The 21,670-nt window shown below is 47.7% G+C and overlaps 1 protein-coding gene across 4 annotated transcripts in view; it reads left to right on the top strand.

Annotated features, from left to right (window-relative positions):
- veph1 (ventricular zone expressed PH domain-containing 1) overlaps positions 1 to 21,670 on the top strand; it is a 359,761-nt gene that overhangs the window by 176,821 nt on the left and 161,270 nt on the right. The window lies entirely within an intron of this gene.

Below are 21,670 nucleotides of genomic sequence, written 5' to 3' on the forward strand. Positions count from 1 at the left end.
CAGCTGCACCTCATTAACATGGTGCTTGCTGACTTCCCTTCTCAAAGAGGGAGAAGTCTACGATTTCCCACTCATTGCAATCAGGTGCTCAGCACAAGTAAACTGTTTCAGAAAGAGGAATCCAGCCAAGAGATTATTTTTTTAATAAGTGGCCAATTGGATAGACGATGAGTAAGGTGTTTAACCAGATGTCTCACAGCAAACTAGTTACAAAATGTTCACATGTTTGGTATTGAAGGGAATATAACAAGCATGGATTTAAAAATGTGGTTGTTGGACAGGAAACTAAGACTTATGGTAAGTAGATGCTGTCCCTGTGATCAGTATGGCTATTTGGAGAGATGAAATACCTAATTATCTTGTCAATCATACAGAATCTGTAGTCTACTCCAGATTGGCAGCCAAAATATTGCAGCAAAGAGCACAGAGGTTTCTACATTTAACAGATGCCATTTTTGAATCATTCCTGGAATATCATGTGACTTCATCAAAAGGCCATTCCAGTTTATTAAAGCCCAACTGAAGGGGGGCACAGTGGTTAGCACTGCTGCCTCACAGTGCCAGGGACCCGGGTTCAATTCTGCCTTTGGGTGACTGTGTGAGGTTTGCACATTCTCCCTCTGTCTGCGTGGGGTTTCCTCCGGGTGCTTTGGTTTCTCCCTGATGTACCATCAATTGGACACGAGACACGATGAAGATCCAAACTGTGGCTTTAATCAGCTAGTTGTTAGCCCGGTGGTCGACTACAGAGAAAGGCCGACCGCCGGGAAACCTGGGTACTTATACCCCGCCTCAGAGGCGGGGTCTACTTGCCTCTCGACCAATTGGTGAGCAGTCACATGACTAGTCCCAGCCAATCAGACGAGAGGCACATGACCAGCCAAAGCCAATGGGAAACCAAATCTCTGCACCAATGGCAGTGCTCCCACTCATATCACCACACTCCCACAGTCCAAAGATGAGCGTTAGGTGGATTGGCCATGATAAAATTGCCCCTCAGAGTCCAAAGATGTGCAGGCTAGGTGGTGATAAAAGAATATTCTGTTGTATGTATGTGCTTTGGTTTTAATCATTTATCCAACAGCTCTGTAACCCAAATTGAACAGAATATACTATCACAGCATTTTTTGAAGGCTACTTCCAGAATGTGTTTGATGAAGCCTTTTGTAAGAGAGGGTTAGCTAAAGTTGAAATTCTTGGAATTGAAACAAAATGTAAAGTTTAGAAAATTGGCAAAGTGGCAGGAGGTAGTGTAGGGATAATGGGCAACTATTCTATTTGGCAGGATCACCCAACAATCTGTGCTGGGTCCTTGACTGTGGGAGGGATTTAATGGGACCATTAGCCGTAGGAGCAAATCCTGTAATGGCCGCTAAATATCGCATGCGTTCAAAAACGGGATTTACGCCGAACAGACTTTGGAACGTGATCTTGCCGGGCCCTTCTTGATGACATGATCAGGTTCACGCCCAGGAAGGACGCAAACCTGATTTACACGAATTTGAACCAATTATAACACACTTAGCGTTGTTAACATCTTCAGCCCTCATCAAATCTTCCCACCCAGTATGCATGCAAATTACTACTGCTTTTTAAAAACCAGAACCAGGTGCCATGACCTCTGCGAGAGAGGCAGGTGGTGAACATTATTGGCATAAGGGAGCCCAAGGGGACAGAGCCCGTTGACCAACAGCAGAGGAGTTGGGGGGTCTCGGGGGGTATCAAGCGTGGCAAGGTAGGGGTAGAAATTGGGGACTTCTGGGATGAGGGTCGCGATTGGTGTGGGTATCCTGAGATCTGCTGTATCTTGTTTCAAAGTTTTTCTAAGGCTGTATGAATCTGTCTCTGGGTATGGGGTGGCTGCGGGCCACTTGGGTGGGTGGTGGGGTGTGATAAGATTCAGAGAGCAGGGCCTGATGGACTGGGTGGATGAGACCCCAAAAGAGAAGGTGACCCTGGTGCCCAGCTTTTTTTTGGGGAGGGCGGAGAGGGGTGCACAGGTGGCAGAAATTCTGAAGTGGTTGTCCAGGGGTCTTAAGTGTAAAGGAATGATAGCAATCATTTCTTGGAATGATGCAGCCTGAGTAAGAAGTGTGCCCGTTAGCTATGCCTATGCCTGAAGCAGAAAAGAATTGTGCCCTCTACCATTCCTGAGACACGTGCTTGTTCAACTAATTGACCATCAAGTGTTAACCCTTAACAATCTCAGCTGCCCTCAGTCTCAAATCAAGGAATGGGACGAATGCTCAAGGTTCAGAGCTAAACGCTTGGGTACATGAGATTGCGAGGCACTGGGTTTGCTTATGTGCCAGACCCCAATACCTGCCAGTGAGGAGCCATTAGCCTCAAGGCACAGGGGCTGGTTTAGCTCACTTGGCTAAATCGCTGGCTTTTAAAGCAGACCAAGCAGGCCAGCAGCACCGTTCGATTCCCGTACCAGCCTCCCCGGACAGGCGCCGGAATGTGGCGACTAGGGGCTTTTCACAGTAACTTCATTGAAGCCTACTCGTGACAATAAGCGATTTTCATTTCATTTTCATTTTCAAGGCAGACATCCCCGTTGACCCTGCCCATTAGGGATATGTGAACATATAACCCTCCTGTCAGAACCCCCAGTATTATAGAGATGAAGAGAAGGGAGAACCAGATGGGAACTCAAAGGTGACTCTAATTGGGTCTGGGCATATGACGAGGCCATCCTGCAATAAAGATGAGAGGGCACCTGAGCTGTGAGTGAGTGGCAGCTGCCACATAAGGTGTGCAAATGGCTGTTTCCAGGTTCTGGAGACCAATGAGTCAGGAAAGCACTGATGTTAACCGACTTTGACACCAACCTGACTCTCTGTCCCTCACTCCTTGCAGGTAACTGATCAATATTGGTCTGGAGCCAGTGGAACTGATTATTCTACTTATTACAGTGCTGGAGGAACACATAATCCAGCAACAATGTGCGACAGGACCCAGAGAAGATTTAACGGCAGGAGACGAGGGGGCCACAGGGCAGCTCAGGGGCCTGAGGTTGCACCAGCCTTGCAGGGAGCACGAAGGCACAGAAGGAGACCGAAACCTCTGCCTTACCAGAGATACTGTGCTGTACCTGTGCCACATCCTTGGTGATATGGTGCCAGGTGGTGGTGGAGGACGCCCGCTCCCTGTGGTCATGGAAGCCCTCAATTTGTACATCGGATTCATTCCAGGGCTCCACGGGTGACTTATGGGGAATCTTACAGGCATCTGCCCATTCTATGCAAGGGCTTTGGGCTTGATTGATTTTGACCTGGACATGGTCCAGTAAGATGCGAATGTTATGGGATTTGGTACAATAGCTGGTCTGCCACAGCTGCATGGGGCGATCACCTTCACCCATGTTGCTGTTCATGGCCTGTGGCATTAGGGAGTCCTTTTCATAAACAGGAAGGTCTTCCACTCTCTCAAAGTGCAGCTGGTGTGTGACCACCAGATTCTGTTCATGCACGTTTTCCAGGGGGCATGCCTGACAGTTACATCCTGAGGCGATCCATGCTATTTTAGAGAGTCACTCCAGGCTGCAGGGATGCTTAAAAGGGATAAAGATATTCCCTGAGATGTTGGCTGATGATGGTAGTGCAGAGGCCAAAGTCTGCAACAGAGGCCCAGTACAACAAGGCACATAGTGCCACCTGATCTATGGTAGAGCAGTGCACCGGCCTCTTGAAGATGTGCTTCTGCTGTCTTGACCAGTCCAGTGGGGCCCTCCAGTAGAGCCCCCAGAAGGTCTCCTGCATCGTGATAGTCTGCTGTGCCCTACATAACCTGGTGCTGAGGGCAGCACGGTGGCACAGTGGTTAGCATTCTACTTCACAGTGCCAGGGACCCGGATTCAATTCTGGCCTTGGGTGAATCTCTGTGTGGAGTATGCACTTTCTCCCCATGTCTCGGTGGGTTTGCTCCGGGTTGCAGGGTTCTTGGGCTGGGGAGTCCTTGAGTGCCTGCCATCCAGTCAATGCCCTGTCAATACAGGAGAATGATGACGACTTGCAGTGGGAAATGATCTGTGATGCTGCTCAGATATTGCTCCTGTCTGACTCATGTCTGCCTCCTGCCAACACGCTGACTCCTCGGCTCATTTACTCGATGTGACGGAAGGGCAACTGGAATGAGCTCCAGAAGCCTGAATGTCATCTGGTGCTGCTTGTCCCAGAGGCCCACCATTGTCTGCACTATACAGTGGAACCCCCTCAGCCATGGTCCTCGGGGACAGAGCCATGATTTGGTGTTCCTCCATCATGATCTGATCTCTTGCCCCACGCTTTCCACTGTGGACGCCACCCTTGTAGTGCCGGCTTGGGTGCCATGCATCGCCGGTACCGTCTCCTGCAACAGACGGCTTTGGGGCTCTTGCATTTGGCTTTGAGTTGCAGGAATGTTGCTGACAACACCTCTTGATATTCCCGGTTCTGCTCTTGTCCAGAGGCACGGCACCTGACTGTGGCACAGCCGAGCCCTGGGATCCAGCAGACCTCCAACTGCCTGATACCTGGGACATTCCTGCCTCCAGCTGATGTGCATCCCGAAATTGTGTGGTGCTTACCAGACAGTGCCCAGGAGCCTGCCTGCTAAGTTTACCCACTGAGGTGTGTGTCTCTGCGATGGTTGATGGTACGGGTAATAGCTGTGGCCCTTCACCAGTGTTCTCCTTTGTGATCTCCTCCGAAGTAGTGTTGAGAGTGGGTGGTGGAACACTGCTTTGGCTCCTCGCCTTTCTCTCTGCGCAGGCCCCCACCTGCTTCTCCCCTGCGAGCTCCATGGCTCTCTCCTCGTACAGACAGTCAGGATCCTCAGCTGGGGCATCCCACCCCCCGTTTTCTCTTGCTTGCGAGGAAGTTATTCCTGTGGAAAAGAAATGGGGATAATGTGAGCGGATGCTCAGTGGTCGATTACACCTGACACGTGGGCACATCGCTTAAGCAGGAGGGGTTGTGATGAGGAGTGCCGGGGGAGTCTGAAGATGCTGTCAGGAGGTCGGGGGTTGGGGCCCAGTGAGGTCATGGATCTGGGATTGATCTGACATTCTGGTGGGTGATGGAAGGGTGGAGTGCAGAGACGAGACAGAGGCCACTTACCCTGGCTGATCGAAGTAGGTCATCATCTTTTTTCTGCACTACACACCAGTTGACTTAGTCAGGCTGCTGGCACTGACCAGTGCTGCCACCGTGTCCCAGGCAGGATTTAACACCTTGCTGGAGGGCCTCCTTCCACAACAAGGGTATATTGTAGTCCACCTCTACTCCACGACATCCATAAATCTAGGATCTGGTTTCCTCACTGCTATCCTACAGGCTTGATTGAGAGTAAGTGCTGTGGAGATGTTTAAATGCAGTGCCCCCTTCATTGAAGTGCTCAGATAACCCTTGAGGTGGACGAATCAGATGCTTTGCACCTCAGGTGCAGCCTCATTCACATGGGGGAAAACAAAATTCTTCTAAGTGCCTGAAAATTGTGGTCTGTCACGTAATGTACGGGATTTGTGCTGATTCTCTCGCCAGAAATTTGTCCTTATTTTTGGACAATGCAGCCCTGTATTTATCATCATTTAGAAAGCCACTCATCCACATTTGCCAATGACACGAAGATAGACGTTGCTGTAAGCGATGTAGCGGTTAGCGTAAAGTTAGATTACGTGAATGGGCAAAACTGTGCCACACAGTACCACGTTGCTTGGCATTATCCTAGATTCAAAAAGTCACCAGTGAGACAGCTCATGCAATATAATTACATTAAAATTATTTTTACCATACCATCAAGACCACTTAGCAATAGTTTCAACTTTCCTTCACAGTTTTGTGGTTATATTAGAAACAGATGTGGATCATAATCCAACATAAAGAATGCCATGATTTGTGCAAAGTGGTGGACTGCTGTTTAGCTTCAACACAGTGTCCTGTCAAATTCGACGTAGTAAATATTTAACCTTATATTCATGGTTGGCGGGGGAGGGGTAGTAGACTCACGGAAGATTGTTCCAGACAATTTGATGCATTTTTCCCCACAGCTTTCTTACTCTGCATAGGAGAAACAAGAGGTGGGATTTTCCTCCCCTTCGGCAGCGTTATGCAATGGTGGAGGGCAGCTCCCGCCATTGTCAATGGCTTTTCCCATGGAACGCACCCCTTCCCTAGCGCAACCTGCATGGGGGTGCCCCATCGGTGGGACCGTAAGATCCCGCCAGTCTGAATGGACAGAAAATCCCACCCTACATTTTTTCTGTTGTTAAAAGTGAACCAATTATAAATTTTCAAACCAAATAATGTAACAAATAATATTTTGTGTTTAAGTTTTTGTATATTTGGTAAAAGTATAAAACAAACCTGAAGATTGTAATGTCCAATGTCGTGGTTTTTGCGGATCCATTAGCCGCAGGTGCAAATTCGGCCACTGCCGCAAAATATCACGAGATGTTAAAAGTGGGATTTGCGCTGATGGGATTTCCAATTGCAATCTTCCTGGGCCCTCCTCGATGAGGCGATCAGGTTCATGCTCAGGGAGGGCTACTTTCGGGTGGCACTGGTGTTGCTGCGTCACCCTATTCTGCTCACTGCCCCTGAGATGTGTTCATATCAGGAAGGGCTGTTCAGTCCCAGGATCTCCAGGGTGGAAGGCTCTGGGATTTTTTCCAGTGCTTCCTCCTCCCTCCATGTGCGCACGGGCCCCTGGATTATTCCTTGGGATGGAGGGGCAGCTGGAGTGAGCTGAGGCACAGCTCAGTTCTGGGATCCAGCAGACCTTTGACTGTCTGATCCCTGGGGGGTCCTGTTTCCACCTAATGCATCATAAGCAGTGTGGTGCTCAACAGATAGCCACCCAGGAGCCTGTCTGCTGTGTTCATCATGTCTTTGTGATGGCGGATGGTGCAGGTGATAGCTGTGATGCATCATCCTTGTCCTCTTCGGAGATTTGCTCCAAAGTGCTGTCGAGGGTGGCTAGGGGAGCACTGCTGGTTGACAGCTGAAGCTCATTGGTTGATGTTCCTGCAAGACAAGGGACACGGTTTTAGTACATGGCCTGGTCAAGCGTTTGTACAACAAAAAACTCACTTGAGACTGGTCATCTGCATGAAGGTGCAGTGGCTCCTCGCTTTTCTGTCGCAGGCCAACCTTGCAGGCCTGACCCTGGTACTCCCCTGAGAGTAGGGAGAGGTTCTGATGACGAGTGCTGGGGGGAGGTTTGAGGATGATGCTGGGAGGTCGGGTGTTGGGAACCTGCAAGGTGGTGGGATGTGGGCTCAATCCGGGGATTGACGGAAGGGTGAAATGCAAAGGGGAGATGGGGGGGGGGGGGGTAATTACCCTTTCAGATCATGTATTTTTCCTACATTGAACCCTTGTCCTTTAGGCGAGGCTGCTGACATTGCCAGTGCTGACCAGTCTTCCAGGTGGGATTGATAACCTTGCTGGAGGGCCTCCTGCCAACCATGGGTAGATTGTGGACTTCCTCTCCTCCATGGCACCCAGCAATCGAGTTATAGGCCCCCTGAAAATTTCTGAGTTGATCTTCTAGCTGCCATCCTGTTGGCTTGAATGAGTTCAAGTGCTGTTGAGCCATTTGAATGCAGCGCCCACTTGATTGAAGCGGTCAGATCACCTCCGGGGCGGACGAATCAGGCGCGGTGCTTTTCACGTGGGGAAATTACTTTTTTTTTTCGAAGTGCCTAAATATTGTGATCTGGATCACGCCGATGGAATTAGCCCTGATTTTCTCACCGAAAATTATTCTTTGCCATTTTTATTGGAAAATTCCACCCAGGGGTTAGCCCTGCTGCCTCACGGCGCCGAGGTCCCACGTTCGATCCTGGCTCTGGGTCACTGTCCGTGTGGAGTTTGCACATTCTCGCCGTGTTTGCATGGGTTTTGCCCCCACAATCCAAAAGATGTGCAGGGTAGGTGGATTGGCCATGCTAAATTGCCCCTTAATTGGAAAAAATGAATTGGGTACTCTTTTAAAAAAAAAAATTTAAAAGAAAAAAAAAGAAAATTCCACCCAATTGCTTTGGCTGTGATTCAGCGGACTCAAGTTAAAGTCGCTGAACAGCTTGTTTTGTGGGGTGTTTCATGGCGCTAGTCCCAGCTATTCATTGGAACTTTGCCATTTTGTTTTGGCCTCGGGGCGATTCTCGTCACCGAGGCCGCACTGAGAGGGATTTCCTGCAGGAAAGGCTCCTCACAGACGAGGGTGCCATTTTAGAAGGCTGCCCAATCTTCCCATTCCCCCACAACTTTCAGGCCCCCGCCTGTTTTGTGAACCTCCTCACCCACACACCCATGGAGAGGCCCCCATAAATATGCAGATCTGGATCTCGCCCAGCAAGTGACTCGCGATTGGCCTGGCATCCGACATGAAGCCCAATTTTGGGTTCATGCACAATTCACCCATTGCGCTCGGATGTTTTATGCACCCAAGGGGAAAGGCACTGTCCCACGCTTATACCTCAATCAATACGCAAAAATAAAAATAATCTGTTCATTATCTCATTTCTGTTTGTTAGACTTTGTGCACAGATTAACTGCTGCATTTGTGGCAACACTTCAGCTTCACCAACCAAATACTACTTTGGGATATCCTGTGATCATGAAAGGTACTATGTGAATACAAGTCTGTCACATTAAACATTTTACAGAAGTAGCATTCTTTGTGCAAGTAAAATCTTGAATTTAGACATATCTGAGTATTGAGTAATTACATACTTTGATCAGGGTGCATTTGTAGAAGAATAACTAGTTTAGTAGGCAGAATTTAAGAAATGGATTGGGAGGTGGCCTGGGGCCTATAAGGGGGCAGGAAAGCTTAAAAGTCGAGAGCCCATCAACCTCCTGACCCCTTAATTAAGTCCTAGGTGGGAAGGGCCGAGGAAGACCAATTGAGGCCCTTACGTGATCATTGCTGCACGGCTGGTAAACCTGGGCAGGCATGTCCACTGCCTGGTTCAGACACCCTGTGCTCAACAGAGAGACCCATTGGCAGCAATGGAGGGACCAATGAGAAGATGGCACCCCACGCCGCCCTTCAGAACAACTGATTTCACCACCCCCACCTCCCATGCCAACCTGCATTCTGGGGATCCAGCAGTGATATTTGTCCTCGGGTTTACTACAGTACTGCTATTACTCCGGTGGTATTGCCAGTTGGAAAGATCTCGGATTGGCTGACAGCTCTCAGAGATGAAAAATTCCACCTCCGGCAACCTGGAACCCAAGCAACAGACTGCCTGATTGGAATTAATCCCACGTGTTGGGGGTGGAGGGGGTTCTCCCAGAAATAGTCATGAGGGGGTTACCACTCCCTCTCCAGCCAGTGGACGGACCGGCTGCTGTGATCTTTAAATTCTGCCTATTGATTTTCTTGGGAAACCAGAAAGCCTGGGTGGGGTTAGACTTGTAATTCTTGGCACAGTAAGCAATCTTACAACACCAGGTTAATTTGGAATCACTAGCTTTCAGAGTATAGCTCCTTCATCAGCTGAGTCCACCTGATGAAGGAGCGGCACTCCGAAAGCTCGTTATTCCAAATAAACTTGTTGGACTTTAACCTGGTGTTGGAAGCATTCTTACTGTGCCCACTCCAGTCCAACACCGGCATCTCCACATAATGTAATTCTTGAGTCACTGGAGGAACCAGTCGACTGCATAAGCCATCATAAATGCTAAACTGAGCCTCTAGTTTCAACCCCTTCAATTTGGAAAGAAAGGACTCAAGCGACAGGCCGGCAATGATACCCCACATAGACTGATTTGAGACTTATTATCTTAAAATATATTTTTATCCTTACCTGCTTTCAATCATTGTATCTGTATTTTAGATAACTATCACTCTTGCTATTGTGATCCCAGGTAGTGTTATGACTGGACAGGAAGATCCCAGAATGGAACCCTGACTTAAAAGACAAAAACTTAGAAAATGTGGCGGAACAGAGTCACAGGACCGCTAATTAGTTTTAACAACAAGAAAAAAAAGTTTATTAAACATGACATTATTGATTATGACACAATACTGCCTGCCCCACCGCCCCCCCCCCCCCCCAGCTTCACAGAAATACTGAGTTTAAGGTTAACAGGTGTTACAATGTATGTCTTAGGCTATAACGGTCTCAGCTATAAACTGTCCCTTTAAACACACAGGCTGGCTGTGGTCAGACACACCTGAGCGAATCTGAACCTGAGTGAATTTCTTTTTTTTAAATAAATTTAGAATACCCAATTAGTTTTTTTCCAATTAAGGAGCAATTTAGCGTGGCCAATCCACCTACCCTGCACATCTTTTGGGTTGTGGGGGTGAAACCCACGCAAACACGGGGAGAATGTGTAAACTCCACACGGACAGTGACCCAGAGCCGGGATCGAACCTGGAACCTCGGCGCCGTGAGGCAGCAGTGCTAACCACTGTACCACCGTGCTGCCTAACCTCACTGAATTTCTGTGGATTTCTCCTCAAAATCCACCCCCAGATGATTCTTATATACCATGAGCCACCTTACTTCACTGAACTCCATCTTCTACATGAGTGATTTCAAATTCCCCTTTGAAAAAGACACACTTCCACATCATCTTTTAAACAATGCTTTCCCTCAGTTACTTCCATCAAGTTCGCTTCCAAGTTTTACACCTCTCCCTTTAGGACTTCTTTTGTCTCGACTGTTACACAAACTCTTCACAATTGTTTTCACTATCGATTTCCAGACTGTTTTGAGATGGCACTAATCTTTTGATATACCTCTGAAATCTGCTTTCCCACTTTAAATCCGGTCATCACTGATGTCTCTAACTCAAAACTTTATCTGCTTTTCCTGTGAATTCTCTTGAACTGTACCTTGTTCAACATTTTGGTTTCTGTTCCCTTAACTTCAGCTTTCCAAAGACATTGGAGTGAATTCTCCGCCTCCCCAGCCATGTGTTTCCCAGCGGCACGTCGTCGCTGGCAGCAGGATTCTCCAGTCCCGCCACTGGCCAATGGGATTTCCCATTGTAGGCACCCCCATGCCACTGGGAAACCCACAGGTGGGGGTGCACTGCTGATGGAACAGAGAATCCCACTGCTGGAAAATTCACCCCATTCTTTATGTCCCGATTCCCTGTACTTTATGCCTGGACTTTATCTGGTTCTTTGGGAAGTCTACCTTTTTGCAGCCCCCTTGCCCTGTCCAGCTTTTCTTCTGGCAAAGCTGAGAGATGTTCACTCTCGGCTTCCTATCTTCAACTGCAATATCGACAGCTAAAAACTAAACTCAAAAGGCCTTCCTACTTTATTAAAGGACACCCTGGTTGTTAAGCAACAACTTTATGCTTCTGCAAACTTGTTTACTGTTCTCACCAACTAACCCTCTCCAAGCACAACAGAAGCACAGTTGGAACTGAAACCCAAACCCCACATATCCAAGCATTTTTGTTTAGCATGAATCTAACTATAGGTTTACCCTTCTTTACACAGAAACATTAAGCTAAACCCATTTAAAACTATACCTTATTTCTAATATTTACCAATGCAAATATAAATCCCTGAAAACTACCTTTGTTTTCCTGACACTTACCCAGGCAACTCTCAGCAGTCATTTTTGTAAGAAACTAACCTTTATCTTGATTAAAACTAAAGATGGTCTGCTGGGTTATATTTAAATTGAACGACTCCCATTAACAGGGGGGCTACATACATACACACATATACACACATTCTCAGCTCATGGACCATGTTAAGGAATTACCATACATGTGCTTGTGACAGTGGGGTAAATCATGTGGACACCATTCCAAAATAATACCAGGACTGCAGTGCAAGGGGTTATAAATACAAACTAGTAAAATGCAAATTCAGAACTGATGTAGTGGAAGATTTCCTTGTGCACAGAATGATTAATGGCTGGAATGGTCTCTGGAGTAGGGTAAGGAAGGTAAAATCCCTAACATTATTTAAGAGGCAGTTGAACAGTGGGGACTGCATTCTTCTGTGGAAAAAATGAGTTCAGTGAATCAAATGTCTTCCTTTGTCTGTGCTTGCATTTTGATATTTCTGCAATGTTCAGAGTGTAAGTGGGAACATCCACACTGTCAACACTTCAATCAACTCCAGTCAAGTCTAAACATTTAACTCCGGTCAGGTCTAAACATTTAACTCCAGTCAGGTCTAAACATTTAACTCCAGTTAGGCCTAAACATTTAACTCCAGTTAGGCCTCAACATTTAGAGAGTGCAAGGGACCCAGCTATGCATTTTGAAAGCCAGTTTGATACTGGACTGAAGTTACACTTTAATGTGATATGACACCTAAGAACTGCAAAACAAACCTCCAAAATATACTTCTCGCTATCTTCTCTCCAGAGTCACACCTTACCCTAACTTGAGTTCCAGCGTCATTATGGCATTGATACACAGCAAAAACTCCTCAGCCGTTTAAATTCATTCTTTGATTTTTAAAAAAATGCTGAATTCATTTGGAAAAACTGTACACTTTCCAATGAAAACTATGCAATTCTTGATGCATCTGCTATTTCCTGCTTCATATTTATGCTTCTCTACATTTTTCAGACCTGTGATCAAGTGGGTTAAGGGTTCAGTTACTCTTAGGACATGAGTTCCTGTGCAATTTCCAGTGGTGATTTGTATAAACTTAAACAGAGCAAGCACTCAACAGGGAATGTAAATTGCTGCTTTGGAATGAAGGTATACAGGCAACCACTTAAATTTCTATCTGTTTAAAGCTAATGTATGAAGCATGTAGTGCCTTGTTGAGGGATTTGGTGATTTTAGTTGTAGATGTGTGCGGATTCAGTCAACCCCAAATGTAAATTGGGATATATGATATACCCGGCAACCCGAGATTTCCTCAGTGCTTCCAGTTCCCATCATCTCTTCGTTCCCCATGCTGCCCCTTCAGTGGTCCCACAGACCAACCCTCCTTCAGTAAAATTATCCCAGTGTTTTCACACAACGCTCCACGTGATCCTCCCAGGCTTAAGCCATTTCCACTGGCTCAGCACTCCAACCCCCCACATAGCATTCCCTGTCATTGTAGCATCCTCACCCCACCCCAATGTTGCCAAATCCATCTCTGATTTTGCATAGTCCTTAATTCTTCTGTCACCCAACCTCTTGAATTATTCCAGCCTTTGTGCTCCTGTTTTGAGTGTTTCAACCTCTCAGCTAGAATTGCCTCAATTGCTTGGGTCACTGTCTGTGCGGAGTCTGCACATTCTCCCCGTGTGTGCGTGGGTTTCCTCCGGGTGCTTTGGTTTCCTCCCACAGTCCAAAGGTGTGCAGGTTAGGTGGATTGGCCATGATAAATTGCCCTTAGTGTCCAAAATTGCCCTTAGTGTTGGGTGGGGTTACTGGGTTATTGGGATGGGGTGGAGGTGTTGACCTTGGGTAGGGTGCTCTTTCCAAGAGCCGGTGCAGACTCGATGGGCCGAATGGCCTCCTTCTGCACTGTAAATTCTATGATCTATGATCTACTGCTCCATTCCATCTCGGTGCTCTCCCATCTCATCCACATCCCAAGAATAGTCTCATGGAGGCGGCATGTGGCACAGTGGTTAACACTGGGACTGCGCGCTGAGGACTCTGGTTCGAATCCCGGCCCTGGATCACTGTCCGTGTGGAGTTTACCCATTCTCCCCATGTCTGCGTGGGTTTCCCCCCCACAACCCAAAGATGTGCAGATTAGGTGGATTGGCCATGCCAAATTATCTCTTAATTGGAAAAAACAAATAATTAGGTACTTTAAATTTTTTTTTTAAATAGTCTCATGACCCATTCCCTCCAATATATACTGCCAGTCCAACTCAGCATTCCCCTGACCCCAATGGTTTCACATTCCAACCCACAGGATTGTTCCAAAGCCAAATTCTGCAGATGCTGGAAATCTTAAATTTAAAAAAAATGGAGAATAGTCAACAAGCCTGGCTGAATCTGTGGTGAGAGAAACAAATTTCATATTTCAGATCAATGACTTTTCAACAGCAAGAGACAAGCTTAAGCAGCATTTTTTAATGCACCAGCAAACACCTCCATAAATCTCCCTCCTATGCATCCTGAAATCTCACATCTAACATATGTGAAGTAAGTCAGGACTTCTTTATCAGTAAAATTCCGACGATTGATTCAGTTGCCCTTACTGCTTCCCCTCTTTATCCTGGCTCACCCTCCAAGCCAACTTCCCCCAAGGATCCTACCTCTCCTAGCCCCAGATTTGTGTGTCTCCCCTATTTCTCTCCCCTCATTCCTTCTCTGAGGTTATTATAGCTTGAAACAATTGTCCTGCTCCCTTAGCTTCATTTCCACTAAACCGCTTGTCACTCAGCATCCCTTCCTGACTCCCATCCTAACTGACACTGGAAATGGCTCTCATCTCCTTTGAGCATTACCTCTTTTGATTTCCAAACTATTATCATCAGATCCTCCTCAAAAAATTAACTTTTGAGCTCAATCCCCTGTGTGGCTGAGATTTAACATTTTCACAGGGAATGGTCTTGGAAGCAATCATGGGCAGGGCATGGTCTTGCGGGGGGGAGGGGGGGGGCAGGGGGGCAAAGGTCTGGGGGGGGGGGGGTTAGTAGGTTAGAACAGACCTCCAATGTCATAACGCAGGGTCTGTATTTTACAGGCAGCAGATGGCAAGTTGAGTGCGAATATCACGCCCTCCTTCAAAGCCGGCAATTATGAACTAGATGGGGAAAGCCTCAATTTACTGGCAGTTTACATGCCTGTTTCAATTTTATGAAGGATAGACGGGACAAGATGGTGCCAGAGCCCCAGCAGGTATTTAAGGGTGCCACTGGAGTCACATGCAGGGGCAATGTGGGATGGGGAAGCAGCAGACGGGACTATACGCAGGCGCCAGAGTGGAGAATAATGTACCCTGTGGCCATGGTCTACAGATAGACAACGGGTAACCTGGAGATGTTGGGGTGGCAGTGTCACTGAAAACTGTGCCTTTTGCGAGAGACCATCACACATCTGTGTCATGATGTCAAACTACCTTAGTCCCAGTGGCATTACTGGTCACTCAGTGTCAATGCTGGTGAAAAGCACTGTGGCCATGAATTTCTATGCATTGAATTCATTCCATGGAACCACTGCAGACATGTGGCATCTCCCATTACATGGCACACCAGGAGGGCCAGCCAATGAATACATATTATTGAAGTGATCCGAGAGTTAGTCCAAGAGAACCAGAGACTTGGGTACCATTGCTGGATTTGCTCAGGTGTAAGATGTGATGGACGATCAAGACTCCCATACATGAGTGTGGCAAGAGCAAGAAAGTAAATACAAGAACCAAAATAAATCTTAATTAACAGGAAGGGATATCACTTAATCAACGGAAACTGGTGTGTGACACCTCTGCCAACAGATTCTGCAAGTGTGCGTACAATACCCTGGAAACAACTGCAAGCCTACATTCTTAAACATTTCCCAGGTTCTCCAACTGTCCAACTCTCTGCGTGCTTTCCAGGATGGATTCCTGCCTGAGGAATCTTGGCTACTGACACCAGTGAGGAACCCTATGGTGGCAGGAGAAGAGCCGGACAACACCAGTCGCACGGTGGCCCAAGTCATCATCAAGCAGACCATGGGTGTCTTGAAGATGAGGTTTAGGTGCCTCAGATCGTTCCAATGGGGCACTTCTGATTGGACTGGGAAGGGTCTCCTAGATGGTGGGGATGAGGATAGGAGGAGGTCTGATGCACTGTGTACTACCTGGCTGTCCAGATGAGGAGGATGATAAGGAAGCTAATGACCATCAACAGCAACTGAAAAGACACGAGGGGCCGATATATAGAAACACAAGAGGTTCTGGAGGCACAGATGAGCACACGTCTTGCATGACCCCTCTTGCAGCACACGCTTACCAAATATTGATTCACCTTCATTATCCATTTTTGCCATTCACCACAGTTGCGAGGTCAGTTTCCCTCACCCAGTGCCAAATGGTCCTTCTTCACAATCGATAGATGACCTCCCAAACATCCCTTAGATTGAACCAAAGTGCTCTTGCATTTCGAGAGGGCCTCCAAAAATAAATGGAAATGCTGAGCAAACAGATCACAAATAAAATTGCAAAATACAAATATAATCGCACAAGCAGTCACGCCTTAACTATCTATTCATCTGCGAAGCTCAAGTACATCTATTGCTTATTCCTAATTTTTTATATGGTGCTCTCCCTTTGCTGCCAGTGGGTGGAGACAGGCTGCTGACCTTGCTGCCTCCTGGTCTGGATGAACTTGGCAACCTTCCTTTATCTGAGGCCTGAGGCCTGCAGATCCCAACATGCTTAGGAGCAGCTGCCAGAGAACCTCTGGCTACCTGAGGTACTGGTGCCACTGGCAGAGGGATTGAGAAGCCGCTTTGCACACTCCTGAGTCCCCTTAAAGGAGCCCTCGGAAGCTGAAAGCAGCCGAGAAGGTTAGTGCAACACTCATGACCTGAATGGACTCCTCCACTGTCCAAGCAAGGGTGCACATACCCTCTGATATCTCCATCAGATTTTCATGCACCGCACAATGAACTTCCAGCTTATACTACCTTACTGATGACTGAAGGCTCAGAAGGTGCCTGCCCCCCCCCCCTCCCCCAAACTCTTCCTATTGTCAGTGGCCTTGCCAGTCACATCCTCCACCAACTAGTCAGGTGCACATGTGGCACACTCACCAGGTTGTGATCCCAAAGCTAAGTGCAAATGTCCACCCACCGAGGTGAATATACCTGTGCAGGGGAATAATGTGACACTGCATCTTTCTCCTCCTCAGAAGTGTACAACAGTCTCCTGGAGATGGCAGCTCTCTGTTCATGTGGTTGACATGAGAGAGAGAAAACAGAAAGATCAAAGGGTTTTGTCTTTCCTCCAGAATTGACTTGTGCTCTGACCGCTGTATGTACAATGGAGAAGAAGAACACCATCATTCGTGTTCGCCTAAAATTTCCTCGCTCATGAGGTTATTCATCTTCTTGCGGTGCACTTCTCCCTCAACTGTGCACAATGGAACAACCATCATGCTGCCCTGTCAGCTCGAGCATCTCCCCATTAAAGTCTGTCAGAATGGCTCAAAGTGGGACCTCATAGTCAGTCTGGGCCTTCTCCACTGAAAAGTGGGCCCTCCGCCTGCGGGACAACAAGCAACTGTCACCCTAGCTGATGACTATGTGGGTACTTGCATTATGTGTTTATGGACCACTCTGGAGTACTTTAGTGAGGCTCGGCAGTGGCCTTTGATAGAGCTGCATCCAGTCTTTTCATAGAAGATGCTGCAGCCTTGCGTCCACACCACCAACATGGTGAGAACATCCTTTCCGCACGCTCACACTGACCCACTTTCTGCCCTCTAGGAAAACCAAGTTTTGACATACCCACCCTTTCAGAGCAGAGAGGGTTGTTGACACATTTGTGGCACTACAGAAAGGTTCACCGGATACCATCGCGGTTTCTGGCTCCCTCTGTGATATCTGTCCAAGCTTGCTTGATTAAAATGCTCAGTGGCAGCACTGTGTATCATATACACGATGCACTCTGGAGTTCCCTATGGTTCCATCGACAGGACCTCCCAAACCTGGAATCTCTAACTCCTAGAAGGAGTTAACTCCTTCTGCCTCTGGGGACAAAGATCAAACTGCCTTACCCAATAGCCTGGAGGAGAGCATACAGTGAATCCGCACTGAACCGTGGGACCATTTTAGATCTTGGTCCTACCATGCTGACAAGCAGCTCTCTCCTCAATCCTTGAATATGCCTCCCTCACTCGCCTCTTGGCCTTCTCCCAATGGCAGGTCTGAACTTCTGACTGGAAGCACTGAAGAGGAAGGTCTGAGGCAGCTTGGACGCAGGTTGGCAAGCAAGTTGGAGGCAGCCTAGAAGGCCCGAAGCAGTTTTCCATTGCTGGCAGTCCTCTAACAAAAATAGCGCCAGCAAATCCAACCGTGTCAAGTGACGATGCCTCGTCCTTTTAGGAGTTAGAGATTCCAGGTTTGGGAGTTCCTGTCGAAGGAACCATAGGGAATTCCAGAGTGCATCGTGTATATGATACACACTGCTGCCACTGAGCATTTTTAAAAATATAAACATTTTATTGAAGTATTTATGGTTTTAGAACAACAATAAACAATGTACATGAAAATATAAACATAGTGCAAAAGCCGTCTTCCTCCCTTACATGGTCCACCATTACTAACCCCTTACTCTAAACTAAACCACAAACCCCTCCCCCCTTCTGCTGACGGTTAATTTTCCCCAAAGAAGTCGACGAACGGCTGCCACCTCGGACGAATCCTAACATTGACCCTCTCCAGACAGAGAAAGCTAACCATGTCAGTTAGCCAGGTCTCCAACTTCGGGGCTTTGAGTCCCTCCAAGCTTATAGTATCCATCTCCGGCTACCAGGGAAGCAAAGGCTAGAACATCTGCCTCTTTCTCCTCCTGGATTCCTGGGTCTTCCGACACTCCAAAAATCGCCACCTCTGGACGCGATGCCACCCTTGTTTATAACACGTGGACATGACATCTGCAAACCCCTGCCAGAATTCCCTAAGCTTTGAGCTTGCCCAGAACATATGGACATGGTTCGCTGGCCCTCCTGCACACCTTGCGCACCTATCTTCTACCCCAAAGAACCTGCTCATCCGGGCCACTTTCATGTGAGCCCGGTGAACGACCTTGAACTGAGCATTGTTAGTGTAGGAAGTGAATGTTTAATGTAGTAGTCAGAGTACCTATAAAGCGGGCTTCTTTTCCTTGGTTGACCTTCTTGAGTATTGATGGAGCTGCACTGATCCTGGAAAGTGGGGAGTCTTCAATTCCACTCCTTACTTATGCCTTATAGATGGTAGACAGGCTTTGGGGAGTCAGGGGACCAGTTACTCTCTGCAAGATCCCTAGCCTCTGAACTGCTGTTGCAGCCACAGTATTTATGTGGCTTGTCCAGTTCAGTTTCTGGTCAATGGTAACCCCCAGGATGTGGATAGAGGGGATTCAGTGGTAATATTGTCATTGAATTTCAAGGCGAAATAAGAATTTATCTTTTTGGAGATGGTAATTATGTGGAGTGAATATCACCTATCAGTCTAAGCCCGAATGTTGTCCTGCCACATACAGTCATCAGCGATCATCCCCTCTTCTCACCTTATGATGGAGGGAAGATCATTGATGAAGCAGCTGAAGAAGGCTGTAAACTTCCTGAAGTGATGCCCTGGGTATGAGATGACTGACCTCTAACTACTGCAACCATCTTCTTTTGTGCTAGGTATGGAGAGTTTCCCCCCCCGGATTCCCATTGGCTTCAATTTTGTCAGGGCTCCTTGATGTCGTATTTGGTCAAATGCTGCCTAAATGACAAAGGCAGTCGCTCACCTCTGTCAATGTTTGAACCAAGGCTGTAAAGGGGTTAATAGTGGCTCTGGTGGAACCAAACTGAGCATCAGTAGCAGGTTATTGTTGTGTAGGTGCAGCTTGCTAGCACACACGTTACTGATGATCAAGAGTAGACAGATGGTGCAGTAACTGGCTGGTTGGATTTGTCTTGCTTTTTGTGGGCAGGCTGCTGTGCAATTTTTCACATGATCGGGTAGATGCCACTATTGTAGCAGTACTGCCATAATTTGGCAAAGGGCTCGGCTGATTTTGGAGCACATTTGTCTGCAGCACAATTGACTGGATCTTGTCAGGGTCTGTCTTTGCTATGTCCAGTGCCTTCAGCCATTTCTAGATATTACATGAAGTGAATGAAGTTGGCTAAAAATTGTCATCTGTGAATCTGGACACCCCAGGAAGAGGTTATAATAAATCATCCATTCAGCTCTTCTGGCAAAAGGTTGGAGCAAACATTTCAGCTTTGTTTTTGTGCACTGATGTGCTGGGTTGCCCCCATATTGTGGATAGGGATATTTGTGGAGCCACCCCCTGTTAATTGTTTAATTTTCCATGATCGGATATGGCAGGACTGCAGAACCTTGACCTCATCAACTGGTTGTGGGATCGCTTAGTTCTGTCTATCGCATATTGCCTCCGCTGTTTGGCATGCAGGTGCTTCTGTATTTTAGCTTTACCATGTTGACACCCCGGGCGCGATTCTCCGCAAATGCGGCGAGTCGTAAAGGCTGCCGTGAGACTGGCCGTGTTTCACGGCAGCCTCCGCGCCCCCTCCCGGGACCCGATTCTCCCCCCCCGGGTGGGGCTAGCAGCAGGGCCCCGTGAACCACGGCATCGCGGCCTTAGCGACCGTCGCTAAGTCCGCGCGCCAAGCGTCATGCCGGCTGACGCGCACGGTGACGTCAGCCGCGCATGCGCGGATTGGGCGGCTCCAACCTGCGCATGCGCAGGGCTGTCATCTCCCTCGGCCGCCCCGTGGACTGATCCTGAGGGGCGGCAGAGGGAGAAAGAGTGCGTCTGTTACGCGATCGGTGCCGTGGTACTGGCGTGCCAATCGGGGCCCTGGATGCCCAGAACGGGCATGTTGCGGCCGTTTTTATGACGGCAGCAAGCAGGTGTGTTTGCTGCTGTAAAAACGGCCGTAAAGGCCTGGGAACTCGGCCCATCGGCCTGGAGAGAATCGCTGTTCGCTGTAAAAAACGGCGAGCAGCGATTCGTGTCGTGGGGCGGCCGTGGCGAGGGGGGAGAATAGCGGGAGGGCGTGAAAAATGTCGGGGATGCCCTCCAGCTATTCTCCGACCCGTCGTGGGCAGCGGAGAATCGCGCCCCCCATTTTTCGGTATGTTTGGTGCTGTTTGTGGCACGCCCTCCCGACCTCTTCATTGAACCAGCATTGATCTCATGGCTTGATGGTAGAGTGAGGGATATGGCAGGCTACAAAGTTAAAGATTGTGGTGGAATATAATTCTCCTGATGCCTCATGGATGCTGGGTTTTGAGCGGCTAGATCTGTTCTGAATCTATCCCATTTAGTACAATAGCATGTCACACAACACATGGCGGTTATGCTCAGTTAGAATAGGGGACTTCACCTTCACAGGACTGTTCAGTGGTCACTCACACCTGAACTTTCATGGACAGATGCATCTGCCAACAGGCCGATTGGTGAGGACCAGGATTGGTAGATTTTCCCCCTTGTTGGTTCCCTCACCACCTGTCACAGGTCCAGTCTAGCAGATACATCCTTCAGGCAGCAACAGGCAGGTGCTTTAAAAAACTGCTTCTGGTTCAGGAGGAGCAGAAATACTCCCCGCGCCCCTCAAGCAAACCTGCTGCCATGATTTGCCTACATTCCTACAATAATCAGAACTTACACAATCGAGAGAACCCTTGCAATCTAATGTCCCCTTCGATCTCATGAACTCCTGCATTCTATCAATCCCCACACTCTAAAATACTGGAGTTTATTTCAATCTCTATCCAGTTTCTTTGAGGTGCATTCTAATATCTGAAAGGCTTTCTAAACAGCTGCTTCATGAGCACTGAGTAATGATACAAAAATATTTTCTTCAACTCATCTTTTCTGAAAGCATTCAACTATTATGTGCAGCTATTTTGTTATTTCAAACACTGGTGTGTTATCTTGGATGTAATCATATTAAGTTCAACCTTTTATCCTTGTTTAAATTTATCTTGGTCCTATTGAATGTCATTATGTTCTTCCAGGTGATAGTGTAATAATAATCTTTATTTGTGTCACAAGTAGGCTTACATTAACACTGCAATGAAGT

The sequence above is a fragment of the Scyliorhinus canicula genome, chromosome 13, assembly GCF_902713615.1.
Source record: "Scyliorhinus canicula chromosome 13, sScyCan1.1, whole genome shotgun sequence".
In the NCBI taxonomy this organism is placed as follows: domain Eukaryota; kingdom Metazoa; phylum Chordata; class Chondrichthyes; order Carcharhiniformes; family Scyliorhinidae; genus Scyliorhinus; species Scyliorhinus canicula.